The 23,874-nt window shown below is 44.5% G+C and overlaps 2 long non-coding RNA genes across 3 annotated transcripts in view; both read right to left on the bottom strand.

Annotated features, from left to right (window-relative positions):
* The window catches only part of LOC121072593, a 35,922-nt gene extending 29,320 nt beyond the window's left edge, over positions 1-6,602 (bottom strand). The window contains exons 1-4 of one of the 2 annotated variants that reach the window (XR_005821331.1): positions 6,578-6,602; positions 6,033-6,191; positions 1,709-1,840; positions 234-313 (exon numbers count right to left, since the gene is read on the bottom strand). This is a non-coding gene — a long non-coding RNA (uncharacterized LOC121072593). The other variant, XR_005821330.1, reaches the window with a different exon arrangement.
* A 1,475-nt stretch (positions 6,603-8,077) lies between these two features.
* On the bottom strand, positions 8,078-22,931 carry LOC121072531. The gene is made up of 4 exons (XR_005821289.1): positions 22,685-22,931; positions 16,795-16,836; positions 12,438-12,591; positions 8,078-10,515 (listed from the first exon to the last, which is right to left on the bottom strand). It is a non-coding gene; the product is annotated as an uncharacterized LOC121072531 (long non-coding RNA).
* Positions 22,932-23,874: the final 943 nt, after the last annotated feature.

The raw sequence follows: 23,874 nt of genomic DNA, 5'->3' as shown, positions 1-23,874 counted from the left end.
TTTCCCAGCAGGGCCACGCTGGAGGACACGTTCCCAAGCTGATGACGCAGAGCCCTCTCCTTCCCTGAGACCACATGCCTGGCTCTCACGTGCAAGGCACATCCATGCCCAGCATCCCACCTCCCAGCGTGAGGAGCCTCCCACAGCAGCACCCAGGGAAGTGCCACTGCAGCACAAACAACAAATACCCACTCAGTCATTCCCTGGTTAACAAACCGAGAACAAAGACTTACCAAACCTGAGCTGTTTTCTCCTGCTGGGTTTACACCTCTGCATCACATCCTGCGCTGGCAACCAGGACCTCTGTTGTACCCTGCAAGAGGAAGGGGAGAAGTATGCTAAGTGCCAGCCCCAGCGGAGCATCCACATGCTGGAATCAGCCTTTGACAGGAGGCTGCAGAGACACAGCCACACAACTGCCAGGCAGCTGCCCAGCTGCCTTGCTTGCTGACCCTTCCAGATAAGTCAGGTTTTACAATTTGTACTATTAGCTATGTAGCATTGAACATATGCTTCATGCGCTGCACTGAGCCCCCCTGTGCTCTGTAATCACTCCGGTTTTGGTAGTGCATACCTCGGCAGCTAGATGCCAGCTAGCTAATGGTTTGCACATGATGCTCAGAGATGTTACTGTGACAGGACCTGTCTCTGAGCCTGCTAACTGTGTGGTCAGGTTCCCAGCAATATACTTCAGCAAAGCATGAAAGCAAAAAGAGACTGCTCTAAAGGATGCTCCGCAAAGCACACAGCCTTACCTTAATGCTCTTCCCAGCTACCACCCCTTAAGCAGTCACTTTTGCTAAAGGAGCAGAAAGATGGTGAGTCACCTTATTTCTTGCAGGGTATGCAGTGGTTACTACAGCTCAGAGGCTGCGAGGCCACGCGCTCAGCACCATAACCACATCTGGAGGCCAAAGATAGGACTGGCAGCCTTATGACTTAATACCTCCAGCTTCTGCCAAGCAGTAAGTGCTCCCATGATGAGGGAGCAGCAGGTAAGAAGGGAGTAGTAATTCAGCGAGAGCTCCACAAGCTGAGCTGGCAGGCAGTGCGATCGTACTGCAGTTGTATTTACCACCAAAGGCAAGGGAGCCAGGCAATAAAAGCAACCACAGCTCAAAAGGTAATTTCCTTGCCTTTTAAAAAAAGGCAGAAGACCAATTTAGGGATGAGGAGGAATTTAAACAAGTCAGCTTTTCTGGGCTGGATTCAACACCACAGAGCTTGTTTACAGATATCTAACCTAACAATTATTTAAAAACCAGCTTCCTGGGGCATCCCATTGCAATGCAGAGCAGCGCCCGCGAAGCTGTCCTGCCTGCTGCAGCTGCGTGCCTCTGCTGAGCCCACCACCACATTAGCAGTCCCACGCACGCCGAGATTTGCATAAAAGGAGCAGTTATCAGCAATTATGGCTTGCCAAGGCAAAATTCTTCAAGGCCGCTTTACAACCAGTGACAGATGTAGCATTCCCAAGTTTAAGCTATAATTTATTCTTAGACTGGGCAAAAACATAAGGAAAACACACTGTGTGTTTTGCAAAGCCGCTCATTTAGGCATCTGAAAAATAGTTTTAAAAAGGGGGAAGGAGGGAAGATGAATAGGGACTAAAGGAACGAATAAACTGCATGCACAAAGACAGAATTTAGAATTCAGGAAGGGTGACAAATATCCAGACTGATTTGCTCCTGAACAGGTTGACTTCTACCTTTTGTTCACAGCAGATGATACCAGCATCCCATGTGGAAAAGCTGTCCTTTTCCTTCAGGGTTTAATCACAGGTAATAATCACAGCGTGCAGGCCTTACTCCAGCTGCATTGCCAATATCAGACCAAGCACCTGGGAGGGAAAGGAAAGAGGGGCTGTAGCAAAGAGAAAACCCATTCCCTCCTAGGGCTCTGAGACGCACAGGAACCTCTCTTCTCACTATCGACCCCTGCCATAAACCTGGCCCTGCAGAGAGAAACACAGGCTGTGGGACACTCCCGTGGGTCTGGGTGCCAGGACACCCAGGACCTGGTGAAAGTCCCTCATACCCTGGCTGCACTTCCATCTCTGCTCGGTACCAGTCCCACTCAGTATGCAAAGCCTGTGGCAGAAAGGGTGAGTGATGTGGACCAGAAACTTCTGGGAGGCATACAGCATCACAGGATCATTTAGGGTAGAAGGGACCTCGGGAGCTCTCCAGTCCAACATCTGCTCAAAGCAGGGTCAGCACAGATGTGCAATGAGGTTGCTCACAGCTTTAGGATGTGTAACGTCAGGTCAGCACCTGCATTCTGCATGTTTTCCAGAAAACAATTCACTCTCCCCCTCCTCAGAAGAGGAAAAAGCTAGGTTAAGTTTTCTCTCATCTGCTCCCTTTATAGAAATACGTGCCCTTGGAGGCCACCCAGATAGCCACAAGCCTGCAGTCAAGAACCCTGGCAAGTGAACCCACAGATATGGGGAAAGCTATCCAAGACAAAGTCCTACTGCTCTGCAGAGGATCTTTTCTGGTCCTGGCGCGGAGTAAGATTTGCATATTTCTGCTTTGAGGAGCTTCTCCAGCTGCAGAAGTGGCGTTGGCACCACTCAGCTCAAGCTGATCTGGAGCAACCAGCCCACTAGGAGATGGCAGCCAGGAACCCATGGCAGCAATTAGCACACCCATCCCACCACAGGGCACACGGCGCTTAGGATCCACAGTGCAAGTGTGTTTGGGTTCGGTTCAATCTATCTACAGTGTTAACAAGCAAATCAATAACGAACAGAAGCAAGAAGATAGAGACTCTGGATGCCTTCCTGATGCCTTTAAATTTTAAGCATGATATGTTCAGGACCTTCTCTGGGGAATCAAAGCATTCTGATCCGATGCTATAAATGATAAGTGAGAGGGGTTCAGTGGTTTCTGCAGGCTTTGGACATCTATAATTCAAAATCCACTGCATATTTCAAACTGTTTTCCTATTTGATACAGCACAAGTGAACCCTTCTGAGAGTGAAAGGCTGTACTGAAGCTGTGAGTGACTGACCCTTTTCCAGTCCAAGCTATCTTAAAAAGGAACTTCAGCACCAGAGCAGCTTTGCTGAAAGTTGACCCCAGTGCAACTCTGTGCACAAGCTTGGGATCACGGTAACTATCATTATTAGGACTGCAACATTACGCACTGAGGCCACAGCACACCAGCACTAAAGCCTAGTTTTATTTGCCCCCCCTCCACTCTGCATTGGAACTATGCAAAAACAAGCAGGACCCACAAATGCAGACCCACAGGGCACTGAAGGTGTCTCCTGGGGCAGGCAGCTGCAGCATTTTCAGACCCTGACTGTGCACTGTAGCCCTGGGCCAGGCAGTCACTTGGTGGCAGCGAACCCTGCACCCGCAGGTATTGCTAAGAGATGGAAAGGGATAGCACGTGTTCCTATGGTTTCAACTCTTCAGAGGCTTTTCCCTGCTAAAACCAACAGGTCTTTCCACCTTGCGCAAACTTTATTCCCCTAACACTTCACCAAGCTTAGTCTAACTTTGCACAGCAAAGCAGAAAGCCACACGCTGGGTGCCACAGCCACCACCAACTAAGCTGCTCAGAAACAAGCTTCCAGAATCTTTCAGGATGCGCAGTAGTTCAGAGCAGTATTCTCAATGCCCTGTTTTTAAAAACAGGTGAACAGCCTTGACTAAGATAATAGGAATTTTAGAATACCAGCCTACGGCTGTGTTTGTAGAAAAGATTAACCCAAGCAATTAAAGTCTGGCAAAATTACCACCAACTAAAAACAGCTTGTGAGTTCCAGAAACCACAGCGAAGAAAGCACTGACACATCTATTGTAATCCACACACAGTTGTTCCCAGCATTCTGCCCACACTAGATAAATACTGAACCTATTTTTGCCTACGAAAGTTTTCTTACCTCCACGCTTATCTGTGTCTTTCTCATTTTGGCATGAAAACAAGACAACATTTCCCTTACAGGTAAGATACTCGATATACATAACATGTAAATTCAGTCTTCCCTGACACAAGTGGCAGTTGAATCCCCTTAAATTGAGAAATTATCCCCAAACCTCAGAGAGTAGGCAAAAGGAGATCTACGAGGGAGGCATGTACTTCTCCCTGCAGGGTGGCAGGCAACAATCCTCTCCTCCTTGCCCCACAGTAAGTAACATCGCAACACGTTTCTTGGTCCCTCCAGCATCCCCGGCTATGCCACTGCTTAAGGAACAGCCTAACCCTTCCCCTCATCCATTGCACTTTTAAAAAATATATACATATATTAAAAAAAAAAAAAGTACCCCTTGTAAAAAAGCAGGAGACAAATCCTTATTGAACTACCTGCAGCTCCAATCCTCTCTTACAGGGTCAGGCCCTGCACAGGATCAGCAACAGTTAGCTTGACTCCGCGAGTGGAGGCAGGAGCCCTGGAATTAGCTGTGGGTCACTTCTCATCCAGGCTTTCTTCCATGGCTCTGTACCCTCCTCTTGCTCACTGCATGGTCAGATCCCACCTGAATAAAATTACTTCTTCCCTGCTATCATATATTCCCTTCCACTGTGCTGAGACCAGACACTCATAACCGGGACCAGGCACACCTGGTAAGGCCTTCAGTGCCACCTGTCCCCCTCCTCTTGTGATTAAAAAGACCTGGAGTCATCCGTCCACCCCCCCACAAGACTCGTCCAAGTATCACCTTAATTCCACCCTTTATTATTAGGATCTTCTACTCATTTATGCTAAGATGGTAAATACATCATTAAATTATCTGGAGGCATAGCCAGTTGCTAGGAAGGGAAAGGAACATTGCAGTGGTTTGACAATATTTTCATACTTTTATAAAGAGGCACATACATAATTTCATACACGCAACATGTGAATTGTATGTAGATAGTAGATTCATGGCTTGCTATGCTGTTAAACTACTATGGACTGCTTTAAATATTGAGTAGGCAAAGGTAGGCTTTGATGTCACTCCTTACAGGACTATGTCCAGTGCAGACCAGGGCACTTCATGAACAGAAATGCTCTTTGTATCTGTGATATCCCCAAAGACGTGTGCCTCTGCTTCCCAGCTTCCTGTGAGAAATAAGATTTCATCCCTAAAACAATAGCTACTCATTTCTGAAACCCTTAGGCACTATTCTCTCTCAGGCCTTTTGAAGTGCTGCGGAAATCTAACACAGAAACAGCCCACCCTCAACCCACATAGCTTATTCCTCATTAATATTTCTTTATCTATAGCTTTTAAAGTGTCAATACGCAGTTTGCACCCCAGTGAACGTGACGCTGCTTCCAACTTCAAAGCCCTTCAAGGTTCCTCACAGACAGAAACAAAGACCCCAAAGCCAAGCATCAGCCACAGAACAAGTGTTCATAGTCCAACAGGTCTATTTTGATCCTGGACAAGCACAAGGACTTTAGGAAGACCTTGAAAACCAACTGCTGAGCTTCTGCCAGGCACAGTCCTCTACCATGGCAGAAACAAGCAGACCCCAGCTGCCATCTGTGCACCAGGAGAGGAGAAAATGGTCCCTCCATTTTTTTGTCACACTGCAGGCAGGGTGACCCCCTCTGAACACCACAGCCCCCTGTATTTTTGTGGTGTCCATGCAGCCCTACTGGCTGCCAGCCGCCCCCTGCCGCTGCCTTACCTTCTCTCTTCAAAGAGGTCAGGGGAGACAGCAGAAGCACAGAACATCCTGAGTTAGAAAGGTCCTATAAGGAACCTCAAGCCCACCTCCTGGCTCCACACAGGACCACCCAAAATCAGACCGTGTGTCTGAGAGCACTGCCCAAACGCTTCTTGAGCTCCGCCAGCGCTGGGGCTGCGATCACCACCCCAGCGAGCCCACTCCAGTGCCCACCAGCTCACAGGCTGGGACGAAGACAGGAAGATCGCTTACCAACCACCATCAGGGGCAAAACAGACTAGACTGAGTGAAAATTAGTTTGTTGCCAGTTGAAACAGATTTGCAGAGCAAGAAAGGAAACCAGCACCCAGAGGCCGCCTTCCCCTCACACCCCATTAACCTGGGCCCAGCCTCACCCCTACCTGTGCCTCAGGACAGGGTGTGGGGCCACAGCTGGCCCCTACTGGCTCCCCTCTGCTGCTCCTTCCTCCTCATGCTCTCCCCCGGCTCCACAGCGGGCTCTCCAACACCTGGACCTGGAGCACCTGCTCCACTGATCTTTGTGTTCCCTCAGCTGTTTCCTGCTGGTTTGGGTGGCTTTTTTTTTTTTTTTTCCCTTTCTTCAAGACCCTTTCCCAGAGGCATCAGCCAACACTCTGGAGCTGGCTGGAACCCCCCAGAACCACCTGGAAGCACCCAGAACTGGACAGAACCGCCCAGAATTGCCCCAAGTTGCCTAGAAATGGACAGAACCGCCCAGAATTGCCGTGAACCGTCCAGAACTGGACAGAAATGTCCAGAACCCTCCAGAACCGTCAGTGGCCAGCAGGAGTCGCGCCTTCCCGCCCTACCGCCCCTGAGGAGAGGCGCGTGAGCGCTCCCAAATGGCGACCCTGAGGCGAGCCCTGCCCTCAGGGCTGCAAAACCTGCTACAGCCAAGGGCTTGCATCCAAATCCATAAACCCACCCGGTGCGAGGCCTTTGAATGCTCGTGTTTTGAGTATCCAACGAATTGAGGCACCTGAAAATAAACCTGGTGCCACCTGCCGTAATGACGGTGGAGGCACCTGTGTGGGGAAGGGGCTGCTCTCTAAAAGTCGTCCCTGGAGAGGACAGTCTTCAAGGAAAACAGCAGAGAAATTAGGCTGTAGGAAAAGTTAAGTGCTTGCTAAAAGCCTCTGCTGAAGAAGAGGGAAAGAAGGTGACGAGGTTACAAAGCCCATCACTGATTAGAGTAACTGCTTGTTTAAAACTGCAACAAAATATTTCATCAGATCTGCTGATGATGATTAGCCTTTAAAAAACAATGAATAGCATGACTGGATTTTCAACAAATTCCCTGAAATAAATAAATTTTCTTTTTTTTTTTTCTTTGACCAATGCTAATGATGAATAATGGACTGGAATTAGGCAAGGGAAAATGGAGGATAACATTTTTTTCCCCCACCGTACATGTACAAATGTATGTTGAGATACAATTGAAATGAATGCCTTCATGAAAAAAAAAATAATGTGGGTTTACTTTGATTGGTTTTAAACTCCTGCCAAGGTTTTAAAACCTGCTGGATCTGCTGCCAAATCTCTTATGCTGTTGATATAAATTTTGTTTACTGATTTTGGTACAGGCAAGAAGGAACGAACCCGTGGTTGTAAGCACTGTATCAAGCTGTTGGACTGCTGCACTTTCTGCCATGGGGATCTAACGTTGGTCACTTTTTCCAAACAAGTTACCACAGAAAGCTACTTTTGTGCCCTGCAAAGTCTCTAAGACATTAGATTTGCTATTTGTAAAAAGCAAAACAGCACCAAGGACATCGGTGTTTTCATGTCACATCCCATCCTCTCCCATCTAAGCAGATCTTCATAGTCAGTTATAATAGCTGGTGTCGTTAATACAGAGTGGCTTTCCTTATTAAATGAGGATGTCGTACACCCAGCTTCAGGTGCCCTGAGCACTTCAGGGCCACTCTGAGCAGAACAGCAGTAGCCATGCTGGGACTTGCACCTTGCTGGCTGGATGCCCCAGAGCAAATCACCCCGGGTAGAGCCTGGGGCAGTTTCCTTGCCGAGAGGGGCTGCCAGGTTCCCCCCTTCTCGTGCCCCAGCTGTCCATACCTCAAAGTGCAAGTCTAGGTGTCCTGAGCTCTCCAGTAAAGGCTAAATCCCAATGTGAGCACAAGTTTCTGTGTATGACATGCATTTGGTGGACAAATCAAGTGCCAGACACACACTTGACTGAGAGGGTAAATTTATAACACGAGGATTTTTCAGAAGACACCTTGTTCTTTAAAACACCATCTGTATTGGGTATGTGCCCACTTGATGATAAGCATTGCTGAATGGAGCCAGACTAGGGCTGGGATAAGGGCTGCATGCAGTAAAGGGGAGCGACAGACCGTATCTTTAAAATAGGCTAGGAACTTGGAAAGAGTTACACAAATCTGTGTTCTTAATTTTTTTTTCCAGGAGAAAAATCCTACCTACAGCAAGTTCACTGTGAGAATGAATGCCTTACAACACGGATGATCTTTGATGTCACACATTAACATTCCTGTGCAAGTTATGAGGCAGTTTCCAAATCTCACACTTAATCCTGGTGTCTGCTGTTGCTGAACAATTCAGCCTTCTGTCAGCAGCCGTCTCTGCTCCAGTCACTGAAAGGCTCATATTCGGCACAGCAAAGCCATTATTTATAGCATGGCATGCTACTATGACAGCCTCTTCATGTTCCTTTTGATAAGCAATTGCAAGTGGAGTACAGAGAGAAGAGGTGACCAGTGCTTTAACACATACCCATGGCATGTTCAGAACCACATCAGCCAGGCTGGGGCTCTCTGGGCAGGCACAGGGTGCAACTTTCCCAATAAAATCCTCCAACCTATGATCTCACATCAGCTCCTCTAGCACTGCAGGAAAATGCTGTGTGCTCTCCTCCCACCCAAGCATGTGCACAGCCCAACATACAAAGGTCATTTTGGAAATGACTGTCACCTGGGATGTGGCCTAAAGACCACCTGAGTTTCATCAATGGTCTCCCTCCCATCCCACCTGATTGCTCTTCAAAAAAGGAGAGAAGGTAACTCAGCTGCTTGCATTAACTGCAAACTTGGTTGGTTTTCTCAGATAGCAACCCCACAACCCACATTAAACAATTGTATGTGGCACAGGAAGCATTAATTTTAAATCAAAACCATACCAAAGACATGCTCCCTTAAGGTTAGGTTGTTCATGCACCTCAATAACAGGACCTTGGCACAGAGTCCAAGGGCAGTGAGTAAGGACCTATATGCATATGAGGAAAAGCTGCTGTTTGTGTCATAGGCAGCCAAATAAAGGAAACTATAAACCTGAGAGGAGTGGAATAACAGGTCCCTCAAATTCAGATGTGTTATGAACTATCCCCTTCTACCATGACCTATTCTTTTAACATCTTTATGTTCTCCAAGTTGCAAATTAATGGGACAAGATGCCACTACATGTCACAGTATCTGAAAATAATGTTGGCAGATGTAATCCCATGAGCTTTCTTCATTTTAAGGAAAAAGTAGCTTCAGTTATGACCCAGGAAAACCAAGCAGGTTTAGGGGAAACTGATCGATAGCTTAGTAGCCCCATTCAAGCAGGCTCATTTCATTAATCTATCCCAATGCCATTTTCTTGCCAACACATGGTAATGAAAAGCTGCAAATGCCTATTCTGGGCTGGAAAACCAATGAAGCTCCCTGGGTAAGTGCTTGTCCAGCTCAGACCCCAAGTCTTGCTCCGAGGATGCCTGCACCCAACTGACCGCAAGGACATGCTCAGCAGAGGGAAAGCAAGTGGCATCTTTCTTTTCTAATTGAACGAGACAATTAAGGGATCAAAAGGATTTGTTAGGCTGCAACAGTGAAAAGGTATCTTTGTCACTCAGGGATGCTTGGTGCGTAATTGTGCTGCTTAAAGAGATCAGCCATTAACCCTCAGGGTGTAACTTCCCTTGCACAGACATCTCAGTCAGGCTTTCCTAGCTTCCAAAGCAAACTGGCAAAGCTGGCGCCAATCAGTGCAAAAACCCTAGGACAATTCTGTGGATCCTCCTAGATTAACCCTTGGTTTGGGAACTTCCTTCTCATGCTATCTGTATCAAAAGAAGTTTCTTTAGAAACTTACAGTTCCCCCTGTATCAGCCATCCGCAGTAGCCTTCCAAGTTAAAGCAAAGGATGTGGAAAGCATCATTAATGCTCAATTTCCTCAAGGACTGGGAATATCATAGAAAGGCCACGGAATCTCATTAGTCACATATACAATTGTACAGAACATGTTACTGTATGTCAGGCACATCTCAAAATACACAGTAAGTATTCTTCTTCCAGTTACGAAAAATAACCCCCCCAAGTCCAAGTCTCAGCACATGTACATATACTTCAAGTTTCTGGAATAATTTCACATCTTATGAGTCACATACAGTCATCCCTTATGAGTCAACCCTATTGTTTCTAAGCATCATTCTTATGCTTTTTCATTAAGCTATAAAAAGAGAAGAAAGCTAACACTGCTGATGCTGCCCCTCTCAATGAAATAATTGAGCCCTCTTTGCCAAAAAAGAAAGGTAGGCTATTTCTTTGGTCATTAAGAATGAAAAACATTCCCAAAAGTGGGTATAGTGGGGCCTCAATCAGGCTAAAGGTGAGTTTGAAAATGTGTTTTGCTTTGAGAAGAGTTTAATGTGGTACATTTCCAGACCCTCAGTTGCCAGGTGTGCACCCACTACCTTTCAAACACAGGGAGCTGGTGGCAGGACTCTAATCTGGTGCTGAGCGGTCCAGAGAGGATATCAGCTGCTTTGTGAGGGTGCTGGGAGTGTCTAATGGAGAGACGGTCCTGGCAGACACACAGCTCCAGGTAAGTGGAACCTGTGGTATTCCCTGTGGTAACAGCAGAAAAAAATGCCTCAGAGCAAGAAAAGCTCTCCAGCACAGGTTTAAAATGCTCACCTGTATAGACTGTGAAGTATACATATATTATATTATTTTATTTTCCTTCAAATTACACCACTCTCTGATTGATTTCCTGCATGTGAATAATGAGATAGCTCCAACTGAGTGCTTCTCTGAGTCATGTATCTTGCCCCCTTTTTATGTTAGCTACCTGTCAGATTACAGTGACAGCTCCATTAGTTTGGGATTCTGTCGGACAAAACAAGAGCAAATGCCCTGAAAAGCAGAAACAACTGGTGGCCTGCATGCAGCCAGGGTGATCTAACCACTCTGCTGCACACAAAGCTGTTAACCACATGCATCTCCATTCTTTCTGATACACGTGGAATAACTACTGCCATTTATGCTCCTCATATCAAAATACCACACAGCCTTTCCAGGAACCACTTCTGTGGTTTACACTCAAAATAATGCTACATGACCTTTGCAGGTAGACCTTGCTAAGAAGCTGTAGTCATTCATGCACTTAGTTTTTAGGGCCTTAAAAGAAGCTGGTAATAATTTATATACTGAGGAGGTCTGTTACATCACCTCTACATACAAAAGTGACACTTACGGTTTCACCTAGAAAGCAAGATGTAATGTAGGCCAAGTCATTTAGGAGATGATTATGCTGGAGCCACTAGCAAAAATTCATGTAGGCAAAAGAGAGTAGTGTTTGCCCTTTCTAGTGGCTTAAATTTTGTTTTCATTATAAGATATAACATAAGTTTAATAGCAAATACTCCCTTCTCTCCTCCTTATAGCACATTGTACAGATTTTTTTTTATTATTTTTCCAACTGTCCTGCTTTTGCCTGCATTAAAATCCCACTCTCCCTGAAGAGTTACCAGGCTGCAAAATCAGTTTTATGAATAGGTGGGACTTTGCCTATACCGCAGACTTGACCTCAGAGCAAAAAGGAAATGCAGTGTGATCTGCTGGCAAGTATGCAAATATGTGAGTCGATGAGCAGTGAGGAGGTATGTGAAATACAAAGGTGACTAAAGCCCTTTTCGTCATTTTGTATGGGCCATTTTAAGCATGCGGTCTTGCAGTGTTAAGTTCATAGCACACTGACCAGATTTACAGACACCCCACGTGACAGGTGCCACATGGTTTTGAAAATCCTGGCTTGCAAGAGGTCCCTCAGCACTAGCACTGTGTTTTTTTATTACCTGGACAGTTTATGCCTGCAGCCCCCAGTGAGTGCTTTGCAAACCTATGTTAATATAACATCTGCAATTTGCAACCTTTTTATTTCTGGGCTGGGATTTCTGTGAGGTGCTTACATCATTTGCGTATTACAGATGAGTGTATCATGGTCCCCAGCTGCTACCTAATACTCCATGGGTTTCCCAGCGCTCCCTCTCCAACACAATCCTTCTTGAGCTGCCACCCTGGGACCAGCTAACACAAGGGCTAACATCACCATGGTTCTGCTGACTAAAGAGCATGGGGATGATGGTATTGACAATCAGGGCTTTACTCCCGCAGGAGTAACAGATGCATCGAGCTCCTAGTGGCCTGGGAAGCAGCAACATATGCTGCAGTCATTAGTGGCTGTGTTGAGCAACAAGGGAGACTGACACATCTGATTTGCTTTACCTTCCGCAGCAAGAGCAATTGTGCCTCTTTGCAGGACGCAGCATAATGCACTCAACCGAAGAAGTGTGAGTAAATGGTATAATCAAACTGCAAAACCCCAACTGTTGCTCCTGCTCAGCCCCACAGACCAGTTGTTCACACCAGGGCGCAAAAGGCAAAAGCCAGTAACAAAACGTTTTGGAAGCTCTGTAAAAAATGCACCTAATAAATAATAAATATAAATAATAAATAAGTGGGCACTTGAGCCCCACTGGAGTTGTCACCTTGAGATGTGAGGTCAGTTGCTCTTTGTGTCCAACGTTAGCTGGAAGGTCCCACCGTCAGCTGAGCCCCCGCCAGCGCTGCTGCAACACGTGCCGTGCCTGAGCAGCCCTAAACTGTCAGGTATGGGTCTGCATTTCTCTGAAAGGTCACATTCTGCAAAAGAACGTGAAAACAGTGTCTCACATAGTGCTTTTGACATAAATGTTCCCTTGCAGAAAACAGAGATGATTATGCCCTTGTAAATGACAAACCTCATTAGGAGAAACAACCTTCATGCCTTTAACCTTGCCTCTCCATACCCGATGTACCTCTCCTTAACCTCAAAACCCTGGCAGTGACTAGAATATTTAGACAAAACACAGCTGAAAATGGACTGCTTTTCTTTCCTTTTGGCTTTTCTGACAATTAGCAGAGCTGAAAGCCAGGGTACTTTAAGCAGCATAAATGAACTTGGGGATTAGTTGGTTGTTTTGTCCTGATTGAACATGAAAACATATTAGAGGGCTGAACTTTGATGTTGCACTATGACACTGTCATATTTCTTCATAGCTTTATTTCATATTTTTTCTACCCTCCATTAACTTTAACCCTCTTAAAAGCACAAAGGAGGAGAGGGGAAGGAAAAAAAATAATTTTGTGCAATTTTTATGATACTTTTAATGAGGGAATATTTCTTTTTTTTTCTTGCTCCTTTCCAGATATTTATTGCTAGGCAGGCTGCTCCAAAAATATAATATTTTCAGAGAAAACCACACAACATTTTCTCCATTATGTTCCCTGGTCTACCCAAGAGGTGCTGAGAGCTGACATCCCAGATGGCACCTTCAAAATTGAGTATATGAATACTTGCTAACAGTGTGTCTTCAAAACTAAGAAAAAAAGAAAATGGCAAAAATAAAATGAAAGCCATCAGTGGGCTTCAGATGAGCCCAACTGTGTTTAAAATCAGGGTTTAAGTGAAATTTCCATCTTTTATGGGCACAAAGTTCATGGTGTACCTCCTTAATTTGTGTCTGTCCAGAAGGAGAGGATGGTTTGTGCACTCAACAGGATTCAAATCAATTCATGGTCCCTAAGAGGTGTTTCCCCATCGGACTTCAAACTAATGAGTTCATTTCATTAAGCCGCAGCTCCCAGCCAGCATGATCTGAATACAACACATCCTCTCCCTGCTCCTCATCTGCCACATCTATTTGTGATACAATTCTTCCAGGTAGGAAAACCTCTGCATCCCGCGTGTGCTGTACCATACCAAGAAGAGCCAGAATCAATGCTCACAGAGAGAGGATTTGAATCCCTGCTAGAAACAATACTGACAGCTCTCCAGCCCCCGTGTTCTGCATTTCTACACTACTTAATTCCTCACGATGCTCCCAACACGACCGTAATACCCAGACCATGCCTAACCCCAGCGTGGATCAGATGCCATTCCCTGCCAGGCTCTTGCTTTGTGACATTTGGACTCTGACAATAAAGCGAGGGGCACAGCTGTGCATGTCTGCACGCACACACAACCCTGCACACACACCCCTGTACATTTTTATCAGTGTTCAACAGAGGATCATTTGGCTTTGCACTCCTTATTGACAAACAATTAACACCTAAGTTCATTTTGTAGACAAAAGGATTTTGTATTCATTCTGTTGACAGAACAACTTGAAACCGTGGAGGAAACCGTATTTGACAGTCGTGGCACATACTGGATTCTGTGAAGAAAATGCATTCTGCTAACTGTCCAATCAGTTATGTAGACAAAATGAATTTCATCATAATTCTGTCAACAAAATGCTAATTTGCTTAAATTATTCTCTCAACAAAATAAATTAACTTAAAATCCTTTTGTCCACAAAATAGATTTAAGTGTTTAGTGAAGTCATGTAAATACTATAGTCTGTTAGCTTAGCATGTGCAATCAAACACGTGGCTGAGCCCAGTCAGCAGTTCCTCTCTTATCAGGCAGGGATAATCTTGATTGTTTCAGCTTTTCCCTTCTCTGTGAGGTCAACCCAACAAGACCAGTCAGCCAGTATGCAATGTATAAATTGCAAACCAGGCCCACTCAAGAGAATCTTTTCCCTATTTTTATTTAAAACATGGACATGGAGTTTCCATGGCCAACATGCAGATAAAATAGCACTTTAATGAGGGATGACAGCTGAGATACCTTGGTAGATTTTATAATGAGAGCATGAAAATGCAATTACTGTACTTTTAGATACTATGTGTCCAAAGTCCATTATACCTATGGAAAATTGCCTTCTTCATTTTCCGTGCTGCTCCAAATTCAAGTTTAAATGTACATATTCATGTCTTGCTTGGAAATACGAGAACCTAATGCTGAAAAACTTGGAAACAATCAGAGCACTGGTATTGCTATGGAGAGCAAAGTGCACTGAATTCTGCTCAAGCCAGCATAAAGCACAAAAGGCACCGCACCAGAACCAACAGCAACTGCCTGCCATGGAGATCATGGCAGCATGAACAAGGATGTCTGGTGTGCCTTCAGCATGCCAGCCAGTGAATTCACGTGGTCCCTGTTCCTTCTCACACATGCACAGGTCCCAGGCCTGCAGAAAAGCCAGGGTCAAGGCACCCTGCAGCATGACTCAAAACGTTCGTGCTCATTTGGGCTTACCTCCAGAGAGCGAAGCTCCCTGAGATGAGATAAGGCTGTTAAGCAGGTTTTTAGGAGTCTTATCACTGTGTTTTACCAAGCGCTGCCTGCCCTGTTGTTCTGCTGCATTTTAATAATAAAGGAACATAGAGATAGTCATGCCTATATCTTTAGTAATGTCAGTCAAGGAATTTGGCAGGCCGGTGGAAAAATGAAACTCTTCAATCTGCTTTTGCAATATTCTTCCACTAGTATAAACAGGTTTTTTTGTCTTCTTTTGGGAGGTTATTGTGGTTACAATGGAGTTAATTTCCAGGTGTGTGGAAAGTGTACAGTAACACAAGAAAAATACCATATTAATATTTAATATAACACTTTTTATGAGCATGAAAAGAATAAAAACCATTCAAATGCAAATGCAGCCTGCAAGGACGGATAAAGTTTTGTTTTTCCAGTAACGTCTTCATTTTGCTAAAGACCAACTTAGTCTTGAGCGAGCTAAGAGCGCCTGTGTGTGCGCGCTTCCAGACACTGAAGAGCCTGCCTCTGGCCAAAGTCCTACTCAGTATTTGAGACACTTTTGCAATACCGTCTTGTTACAGCACCTATTGAAATACAGTGGGTTTATTAATCCCTTCAGAACCACGTGTTGTAGCCCCCCAGGGGTGAAGCTTGCTGCATTGTCTATCCTGCCTTATGAGACTTTAACAGAGCAGCCAAAACTGTGGGATTGTTCCCTACAGCTCTTATGGGCAACAATTTTTTTTTTTTTCTGTGACATGTTCTGAATATACCAACTACAACAAAATGGCCTAACCAGGGACTGCCAATGACATTTCTCTGTGCTAGCTACCCAGCTTCTTCTGAATTTTGGTAGATCTCGGTCTCTAACCTCCATGAAGCTCTTTTGACATCTCCAGCATAAAAGAATACATTTTGCTAACTAAATTTCAAGCCCAGCATAACAGTAACCAATTGGGGAAGCTCGTAAATAGCACACAAAAGTTTGCAAAAATAACTCTAGAAAATAAACACAAGAGTCAGCCTAGCTAGAAATTTCCCTGGCAAACAGTAGCAGAGGTTGTGGAGGGTGTGTGGAGGGGAACTCAGGTGTGGTTTCACCAGTGTCACTCCTCCCCATCATGGAATTACTCTGATGTACCCCATCTTGTGGAGCGCAGCATTGGCCAAGGCCATTGCACTGAATCGACTTCCTCAATTTTCAACCTAGTTCAGACAGATTCCTTCTTTCGTAATGGCTCTGCCATTGAACACTGCCTTGTCTTCCAAAATGGGTCCAGATTGAATAATGCATTAAAGTGGAAAAAATAACCCTGCATTGAAGGCTAGGCTTCACGATAGCTGAGTTCAACACCTGAATACAGCACGTAATTTGGAGTTACTTCAAGTCACATCACCAGGGTCATACCACTTCACGGCAGGCTTCAGTTGCTCTCGAACACTGCTCCCTCGAGGGTGTTAGAGGAGGTTTTTTTCTCTTATTCTTCACAGCCTGGGATATGTTAGGCTCTTGGCTCCTTCAGTCTTGCTACAAGTACAAGCAATACCTAAGACTCTGGACTAGACAGCCTTTAAGGCATGTGACACTGTGGCATAGAGGGCACACACGATGGGCACCTCTCGCCAGGACAGCCCGTGGGGGATCCAGCACTTGGCTGTGCCTGGTCTGGTCCATGCTGGACCACACAACAGGAGCCAAGTGGTCAAGGAGTATGGCTTACCTCAGTCTGCACTCACACTTGGGCAATGCTCCGCACCCACACCTGCAAAAAATAGTTGCATGAGTCAAAATGACATCGGCAAGGGAGATGCGACAGCAATAGCTCAGATGAGGATCAGGAATTGGGAAACAAGTACAGATGGGAAGTAAAAAGCTGGCAGGCATGCAGTTTGTTTGTTCTTTAACTCAGGTATCTCAAACGCTCCAGCACCTTAACTTGGGAATTCCCCTTTGTGAAGGAGAACTTAGGAGGACATAAATAAATGGAAATTTATATGGAAATAAACATCCAAATATACATGGGGAAGGGAGGGGAGGGAAAGGAGTGATTCATTATTATGGCTTACATATCATTACGCATTCATAAATTCCAAGGCAATATATTTTTCTTCATTGCTTAGATAATAAATCATCATTCGATTACAAAAGGGAGTACGTGGATGGAACAGCAGCCTTTCTGAAAAATACTACTGGCAGATGAATGACAGGAAAATTTATGGAGAATTCAGTTGCCTGACTGTCCTGCCTCCAGGAGAGCAGGCTGTGCCAATATCTAAACCTTTCCTGACAATTCACACAGCAGACACTGTCCTTGATGGAATGAGGTTTTTAGACCTCCCTTGGCTTGATTTTCATTATCCCTCCTTTGGCAGCCTGCAGAACGTCTATTAGCAGTGCATAAGGGTTAGAAAAGAGCCATCCAAGCTGCTACCGAGCCTTTGATAGCAGGCCTGTCTCTAGGATCTATGAAAAATGTACAGCTGTGTTCCCCACTTAGCTGGAGTTGTCCCATCAATCAGAGAGATCCTTCAAGGGTCACCGGTATTCATAAGAGCAGAGACTTTTCAAGAACAAAAAAAGACCATCCAGTCTACTGATTGCTTGCCTTTTTCTAGTTTATCTTCACTTCATTTCCCAGCCTTTTTTCACACCAACCCTTAATTTCCTTCCCCCTCTATAAACAAAGCTATTTGGCTCTTTATTTCAGCGGGTGCCTTTGAGTCATTCTTCATTTTTCTCCCATTACAGTCACAGCAAAGTCTGCCAACCAGCTGAAAGCCTGGCCACCCAGGCAAACCATGCCGAGAGAGGGTTGGGCTGCTGAAGCAAAATGTCTGGCAGAAAACTGCCATGTGTAGGATTGATCCTTGCTGTAACAAGGGTGGACAATAGGGAATCAAGCCCACAGCTATACTTATCACACGCGCTTCTGAAAGGAAGTTGCTGTCTCCTTGTGGAAGCACCCAGTGGGAACCAACATCCCACCAGGTGTGGGGTCCCGCTTTGTTGGAGGGCAATTCACCCACAGCAGAGCTCAGAACTTCTGCTGGAAGAGCATCACTGAACATCAGCCAGGATCCTTGATGCCACCGGGATAGGCACATCTCCTCCAAAAGAAGCAAGACTTAGAAATGTAGGTTTTAATTTGGGAATTTCCTCTTCTAAGTCTGAGGACCCTGCACTGGGCTTTGTGTTTTGGAGTGCTCAGCTGCCAAAAACCACACGTACAGTCTGACTCAGAAAAGGCCTTTTTCTCTGAAAGGTCCAAGCAAGATAGTGAGGGGAAGGGTCTGAACATATGGGCTAAGATCTCTGTCATAGGAGATTAGATGCCTACCTCTGAACTCGGCATGCAGAGCCTCCCTTCACAGGTGGCAGGGGGAAGCAGTGTGTCCCACCTCCTCCTAGTGCAGGCATCTGAGGTAGATCAGATGAATCATGCTGTAGAAATGCCTGTTTCTTAGCAGAGATTATAAAGAAAGTCTGGATGAGTAGCTCATCTGCTGCCATCTGAAGTAGAAGGAACTGGATGCATGGCTCGGAAAGCAGAAAGAGCAGCCTTTCTTTCCTGCTGGTTTCCAGTTTCAGGTGGCACTCCAAAGGCACAGAGTGAACAAAGGCAGCATGGTGTCCTGACTTTCTGCCTGGGAGGTGTTTTGTTTCCTGCTCTCAGAACCCAGGTTTAAAGGGCTGCACAAGTACAACGCTGTGAAAAATCAAACTCGGGGGCTTCCTTCCAAATTGCATTCCTGTTGGGCTCTAGCCAGCACTAGCCATCCAAAACATGAAAGACCCCCAAAGGCACCCTGCACGAAGGAATCTGAGATGTTTTCCAGGGGAATCGTCCAAGAATACCAATATTGTAAAACGCAGTTTGTCATTTGTTAAGCGGGAAGACATTTTGGCAGTTAATGCAATACAGTAACTCCATCAATAATGTGAGCACAAAGCTCTGATGGGTCACATTAGTCTTGGAAAAATCTCATCGTCTTCCAGTCATGCTGCCATATGGAGAGATGTTCTCCAGGGTCCATTTTACTTACTGACTCTTGCAGTACTTGCCCCAGAAGTTTAACAGCCATAATTACACTGAGGCATAAGAGTGATACTGCTTTATGGCAGCTGAAAATCTCTTAGCAAGACCCTCTTCCATTTGGGGTTCCTGAATTCCCTGGACTGCTTGCACCAGTGAGACCAGCAGGGCTGGAAAAACAAATAGGGTCTGAGCTTTTACCACTTTGTATGGTATATGGGCCTTAAAATCTGCATTCCCTGGGTGCCAAGCACTAACATACCAGAAAGAAAGCATTTCACATCCACTTTGGCCTTCCTGCAATTGCATATAGCTCAAGGATATGTATTCCCCTGCCCTCATCCCCACATGAAATCTTTTCTGTGGAATAAACAAACGTTTTATACATCTCTCCATTACTGCATCATTTGGGAGGATTAGGATGCGAGTGTGTTTCACACCTGATGCAGAATAGTATCTGTTTTGAGTTTTCACCCAGCCATGATTTGTCAGTGGATAGAAATCTCATCTCCGAAGCCCTGGGGCCTCAGCTAAACACAGTAATGTAACAGATTTTATTAGCAGTTTCAGAAAGGTAATCTAACACTAGATTAGCATTAAATGGTCCAGCAAAGTAGACACAGGAAGGCATCTGTTAACATCCTCCAATGCCCTTGATAGAGAGAATATCTGGTTTTTAGGCAAAGACACAGTAGTTTATTCAGATGCTTTGAGGCACTGATTTGCTTTGTATACAAACTACTGAGTGATTAATGTCTTGGCGAGCTCTTTTCCTCATCAAAGCTAAAACGACTTGAAATATCATATGACTTGCTAATAGATGACTAGATAAAGCTAAATTGTAAAATGATCACTGTGCTTCAGTCTCTTGCTGAATACATGGATTCCCTGATATAAGAAATGTGATCAGGAAATAATCTGCTACTAAGAAGGCAATCTGAATCCCCTTCAGGGAACAGGCTGCAAGAGTACAGCAGTGAGGATGATATATTAGCATTTCAAGAAGAGCCTGAAATCAGTACAGAGAATGCCACTGAGGAATAGCTAAAATTGCTTTATCTGTTAGTATTTCTGGGAAAATTGCAATATTGGGAAATTGCAGAAAGACCAAACACTTCACATATTGAATTGGATCTGCAACTGCGTTGGACCTATTCAGAGCCTACAGGATGTAATATTCCCCAATTAAAAGTTGGAATTGCAGTCTGGGATAGGGTTCCTTTATCAATACTACTGATAAGGTTTAAGGTTTAAATTTTAGTTTTAGGGTGAACAGAGACACTAAGGTCAGTACTTTTAGAAGCAAACAGTATGCTGGAGTGACCCCCTGGAGACTCCTTAAAGTGGCATAATTTTCTAAAGAAGGGGCTTCCATCAATTCCCTAACATCTCTCTCTTTGAGGGGTTGAATATCCTCAGTAACTTTGCTAAAAACTGCCTAATGTCTTTTTTTTTTTTCTACGTGCAATATAGGTCCTTCATATGACATCTCAAAAGTTTCCCCCATGAAACAGATCAAATAATTACAAAGACCTGCATTTGTTTTTCATAATAATGTGGAGTTTCAGGGATCTTACATAGAGGATAAAATACTGCACAATAGAGAATTTTAGGATAATAAACAAAAGAGCTTAAACAACTTTCTAACGAGCTTGAATGATTTATAGCTTCTTGTGCTCCTGAGACCTATTTGAAACTCTGATGACTTTCTGCTGTAGGCACAGTTAATGAAACTTGAATTTCTAATCTTGGGTTTTCCTCAAATGGAAGTTTTAACTAATCAAAACATCCAGTTGATATACCAAGAAAAGCACTACCGAGTGCTCCAAATACCTGCACAATAACAGAGAGGCTAAAGTTACACACAGTGGTCTGAAAAAGGCATCAAAAGCAGGTACCAAACTGTTCCCATTTCACTTCTAAGTGAAAGATATGTTCTAGTCACCTGGCATATGAATAAGTCTCTTGGATGTCGCACAAGAAAGGAAATGATCAAATACACCCACACTTGCTTTCAAACAGAAACAAACCTTACGGAAGAATTACTTTGGGGGGAAAAATTAAAGCTTGCCAAGAATTTTTAAAGTCATTTGCTGTGTTTTATACCACGGTGCTGCCATATGTCCCAATGCAAATCACCAAATGAACTACGGCACAGGCGCGTGGTAAGATGCAGACCCTGAAGGAGACTCACAGTTGAGCAGACAAGACTGAGGGACACTTTACGTGGAGCTACAGACCCAGCCTGGGCACCAACTGGGAGCAGGCATTGGTAGAGCATAAGCCCGGTGCTTCCCCAGCCTGCCTACACGCCGCACTCGCTCTCCGCATCTCCTTCGAGCACCCTGGCAGAGCACCCAGCACAGCACTGCATCCCATTGAAACAATTATTTTCTAACTTACAATGGGCCTGGGGCCTTGCCAAAGCTCTCTTATACAAAAGCACTGCTTAAAAATCTCCCAACATCCTACCTTATTGCATATGCAATAGTTCTTTTCCTCTCTCTCATATGGAACATACCTCTTTCGAAACAATGATTTATTATTTTAGCAATAGAAAACTGCAATAATAGGCCAATGAAAATGGCTCAAATTTTAGCCATTTTGCCTACGATTATACATGTGACAGTTTCATTTATCTGTGAGTCCAGCAGCTTAATTTACATCCCCACTTAACAGTTAATTGTGGAAGTGCGCTTTACTACGACAACAGCAGGGGAGAGCAAAGGTTGGACCAAGTATCTTGAAAGAAAAACCCTCTTTTAATAAATACCTCTGCAATTAATTACATAACCAAAACAGCCAGCACCAAGCAAGAACAGGGAAGAGAGGGAAAATGTCACAGTATTTACATGGGAAATAAAGCATCAGTCTAGTAAGAGGTAGATGATGCAGATGACACACATAGCGTGCCATCCTCTGAATCCTACACTGACTCGCAACAGGAGGTTGCTGGTATCTACACTGAAATGTTTTAAAGCTAGATGAAATTGGCTGAAAAAATGAAGGGGAGCATTGGTATTTGTTCTTTTCATTTACACTTTGTTTTTTGCTTCTTACAGTTCAATTGGGTTTTAAAGTTTTTCTCTTTTATGGGTAGAAAACATGCTTAAAACAAAAGAAAACAACTCCCCAAGCAAACAAACAATCAAAACCAAACAAACCCCAAGGCAATACTCAGAGGAATTTAGGTGAAGGAGATTTAAAACAACAATTACTATGAGAAAGATGATGAAAATTAATAGGAAGAGATGGCAACACTGTTTCTGCATCAGGAGAGCAGAATTTGTCAATGTCTGTAGTAAAATGATGATTTACAACTCTGCAATGAAGAAAATTTACACACTGAACAAAACTTCAGTAAGGTTTAGATCAGGTCAGGGATTTCCTGATCACATTTTACTTCTGTCAGAAAATGTTGACTCATTGAAATTGCATCTGTTATTTACTGCTAAAAGTTTGAATAGTGTTCATTGTGGTCTGGATTCCTCAGGTCCTGAATGAAATATCTGGTGAAAAACAGAGAGCTGCAGAGCAGAAACAGGAGTTAGACTGGCTAGCCAGATAAAGCACTTACCTGCTGTGTAGGAACCAAAATCCTGAGCCTGGACTGACAAAGGCAGGTAAGAAAGTTGAATTTCACTGTATAACCTTCAGGCAAAGGGCTCTGATTGCATGACCACTGTGACTGACATCTTGTTCAGGGTCCAAATGAAAGAATCTCAATGTCCTGTTGTTGTCTACATGCAGAATTAAGGGATTTCCAACAGGCTAGGAAGTTATAAAGAATGGGAAAACAGGACCCCATGCAGTGGTCTTGCACAGGCATGGCTCAAAAGCCACTGAAGTCAATGGCAGACTTTTCCAGTAACTTCAGCAGGTCAAAGATATTCAAAAGTCTCCATTTCCTTTTTTCTTTTTTTTCTTCTCTTTCTCTCTTTTTTTTTTTTTTTTTTTTTTTTTTTTTTTTTTTTATAACCATGGTTTGCATTTCAGGTTCTCTTCTTTGCATCCAGTACTAAGCATTTGTTTCTTGTATAGCTTTTTTGGCTATATATACTTCCTGCATCATCAGCAAATGGCAGGCAGTGCTGGGATGTCAACCAGGGAGAAGGGTTCAGGGAACAAGACCTAGGCAGGAGAGCCTTGTTCAGTCTGACAGAGTTGTCTAGAGCCACTTGAATGGAGTTATGAAGGTAACAGAGCCAAACTCTTCCTGGCAGGGGCAGACAGTTAAAGATGGAATGGTGGCCACAGTAAGTTGATAAGGAGGTCAAGACTGGATGCTAGAAAAAGTCATTTCACGAAGAGAGTAGTGCAGCCCTGAAACAGCTACCGGAGAGGTGGTGGAAAGCCTGCCCTTGGAGATTTCCACGAGTTGGCTGGAGAAAGCCAGGGCTGACTTAGTGACGGTCCTGCTCCAAGTGGGAGGCTGGACTAGAGACATCTGGAGAGCTCCCCAAGCTGATACCGCTGTCATTCTGTGACCTCTTGTTTTTTCATGAGACAGCAACAGTCACACAGTGAAGATACACTGTGCACTGAAACTAAATCATCTAAGAGAGTAAGAAGCATGTTTTAAGTTTTTTGCATGAATACGAAATTTCCTGATGCAATCTAGACAGCTGATCACTTCTGGGGCTAATCAGACTTTACATATTACTGAGAGACAATTTTAAAAAGAGACACAAAAAGGGGATAGAGGGATGGGCTGGCACAATGAGATAGCAACACCTCTCTATTTGCAAGCCCAACAGCCATTCCTCA

The sequence above is a fragment of the Cygnus olor genome, chromosome 6, assembly GCF_009769625.2.
Source record: "Cygnus olor isolate bCygOlo1 chromosome 6, bCygOlo1.pri.v2, whole genome shotgun sequence".
NCBI lineage: Eukaryota > Metazoa > Chordata > Aves > Anseriformes > Anatidae > Cygnus > Cygnus olor.
The sequence above is the reverse complement of the archived record's forward strand: the minus strand, read 5'-3'. Positions and strand labels throughout refer to the sequence as shown.